Source organism: Lolium rigidum, chromosome 6, assembly GCF_022539505.1.
Source record: "Lolium rigidum isolate FL_2022 chromosome 6, APGP_CSIRO_Lrig_0.1, whole genome shotgun sequence".
In the NCBI taxonomy this organism is placed as follows: domain Eukaryota; kingdom Viridiplantae; phylum Streptophyta; class Magnoliopsida; order Poales; family Poaceae; genus Lolium; species Lolium rigidum.
In genome coordinates this window covers 22,966,518-22,969,721 of record NC_061513.1, presented here as the reverse complement: position 1 = coordinate 22,969,721, position 3,204 = coordinate 22,966,518, and the positions used below count along the sequence as shown (strand labels likewise).

Genomic DNA, 3,204 nt, shown 5'->3' with positions numbered 1-3,204 from the left:
GATGTAATGATGACTACGCAATGGTGGTAATGTATTTACGCTGAGACTTCCCCCTTGCTCTGGTGAAGCTGTCCACTTTCGGGCACAAGTTTGATCTGAGCATAATAGCACTTATGTTATCTTGAGTTTGTGTGTGCAGAGGTACCGAGATGGTGATGACTTTTTTCTAATATATATTTTCTCAAGTGGAGATAAGGTCAGGCAATCTTGTTTTTTGGTCTCGGTTAATAGAGATCCAATGTATGTTTATGTTTTTATTTGCGTTTTGAAACTAAAGTTGGAGATCTACTTGTTTCTAGGAAGATACTAGTTAGGGAATAAACTGTTGTGAGAACAATTCTCCCAGTTCTACATGGCGTCAGAACTAATAGGTATTGAGTTTAAGACCTGGCTGGCTTAGTAAATAATAAAGTAATTGCAGCCCAATTTCGAGCCACAGGTGAGGGGCGTTAAATATAAATGTATTGTCTAGTCTCTTATATATGTCAGATCGGTCGTTTGGTTGCATTGGCTAGAGCGCATGCAGTTCTACAAGTTAGCCGCAAATCATGTTGCTTGCTATAAGGCCAAATTTGGAGCTCAACCAGTCAATCAAAGTTATTTGATGATCAAATTCAATGGAAAAACAGCACCAATTCAGAACATCTGTGAAACCATCTAAAAAAACATATGTGAAACCCAAAACTACATGCATCATCAATCATGACGACAGAAAGAATTGAAGTTGCAATGACAGTCCTACTATATGTATGTGAGGTAGATTCATGCAGCAAACACTGTCTCGCCCACAAGCACCATATTTGAGCTAGATTATGCCTCGGCGGGCTGCAATTACTACTCAGGCAACCTTGTTCAAATAATGAAAATTAATTCATGGCCACATTCATAGAAACTTATAAACTTGTGCATGGGCGAACTCAGACTAATATGAAGCAGAACCGAAATCAAGCTTCTCATTGTACATCACAAAGGATTCTACTTTTAGTTATGGAGTGAATGTATGTTAGGCGAGTACTTTCTTTGTTGTGCTTTTTTATGTCAGCGTCATATCTAGGTGCTTGTACCTTTGAAAATAATGAAGTAATTACATGGAAGTGTTTTCTCGAATTCTATTATGATGCGCGTTGTGGTTAACTGCCTTATGCATTTTTGTTTATACAAATCTCAGACAACTTTACATAGTGCCACTTTGATTATAAATTCTTTTGTTTCTGATAAATTCACTTGGAACATCCAATGAGATGCGACATATGTTAGTTTTAGATCTACTATCATAATTAAGAAGAAACATTGAAAAAAAGACAATACTCCTTGTGTCTCACGAAAGTTATCTAAGATTTGTCTAAACTCGAATGTATCTACATACTAAATAGCTTTACCTCAAAAAAAAAAAAAACTAAATAGCATCTCGATATATATTTAAATTTTGATAAATTTCAGACAAGTTTCATGGAACGCAGGGAGTAGATGAAAATGCAAGCATATCTGTGGCATGGATCATGCTATGCTAGAAAGTTATGCAGGAGGCCTCACGAAGCCCGCTTATTCATCTACTCTACTATATTGTGGTGTTTGGGCTCAGCTTGTGCGCCTGAATTTTGCTGCCAGGCCACTTGACAATTACAACCAACGCAAAGCAACGCAAGATATAATAAAGAACAGTTTGATGTTTGCAGAGAAACAATATGAACGCAAAACAGAATTACATATAAGCATCTATGTTTGCAGCAATAATATAACTCTTAGAAGTTCAAAGCTTATTTCCTTCCGAATGTAGCAGAACACAAGATTCGACCGTGAGGCATAACGCTAATTAACTAGTGTGAGCTAGTAGAAGGGTCAAGGACATGACCGGCGAAGACCACGGCTCCAGAGACCTCCTCCAATATGTAGAACGCGAACGGGTGGTCGGCGATGAACTCCATCGACGTCCCCTTTCTCGCGGACTGCTTCACGCGTCCGCCGACCGCGGTGCAGGCAGCGGCCACAGTGCCCTCCTCGTTCACCTCCACGACCGCCTTGTGGAACACCTCGTCCAGGTGCACGTCGCAGACTCGCTGCTCCACCAGGCCAGACAGGTCGGCTGCCTCGCTGAAGGCCTCCACTAGCCCCAACCCTTTGAGCACCCCGACAAGGCTGGCGAAGAAGGAGAGCTTGAACTTTGGCAGCAGGACCCTCCTCACCTTGCTAGGGTACTTCGGCACGTGGTCCAGCAGGGAGCCTTCGGCGGCGAGAGCGTCGACCATGGCGCGCAGCCCGTTGCGCTCGTTAGGGAGGAAGACGCACATAGAAAATGCAGAGGTGGTGGCGTCGCTGTTCTTGTAGGGGAGCCTGAGCACCTTGAAGCCTTTGTCGTAGGAGAGGAAGAGGCTGCGTTCTCCGGGCCCGAAGGTCATGAAGGGGACGTCGACGGTGGCGGCCTCGCCTAGGCGATGGAACTCGCGGTTCTCGGTGAGGCGCACGGGAAACAGGTTCTCCCACACGCCCTTGAAGTAGATGGCATTGGTGAGCACAAACCTGGACCAGGAAGTCAGGTACCCCTCCGGGAGGATCTCCGAGATCAGATTGTTCGTCGCCGCCGCCACCCACTTGTTGATCTCCTCCCGGATCTTCTCCCTATCACCCTGCATCACGATTCACGATACACATGCTACAGAAGAAGATACGACAACAATGGCCAACGGCGATATATAGGAGAATGTTAGGTTACCTTGGCGAAATCGACGGCGCGAATCTCAGCCTTGTAGGACTCGGCAGCGGTGTCGCGGTATGCAGCGGTGATCTCCATGTTTTTCTGGTGGAACACGCCGTAGGCGTACGTGACGAGCGGCCCGTCGGATCCGGACGGGTCGGCTGCGAGGCCGCGCACGAACCCGGCGAGATCGTCAGGCGACGAGGCGCCAAGGAGGGCGAGGAGCTCGTCGAGGGTTTTGCCTCGGGCTCCGGCGGCCACCAGGCCGAGCGTGGTGTAGACGGACAGCGGAGAGAAGGCGACGTTGTTGTCCCTGGTGCCCTCGCCGTCGGCGAGCTGCTTCGCCAGGCGGAGCGCGAACGCAGTCAGGCCGCCCGAACCCGCCGACTCGCGTGCCTTCTTGCTTGGCCTCGCCTCATCCCGGTCTCCCATGCTGTGAATGCAATGTGTATGTATACGTACGTGAGGTGAGGATAGTAGATGTAGATTGACAAAAGACGGCGCCGGGGTAT

The 3,204-nt window shown here is 47.5% G+C and overlaps 1 pseudogene; it reads right to left on the bottom strand.

Moving 5' to 3' along the window:
* Positions 1-1,817: 1,817 nt before the first annotated feature.
* On the bottom strand, positions 1,818-3,124 carry LOC124662290 (annotated as a pseudogene).
* Positions 3,125-3,204: the final 80 nt, after the last annotated feature.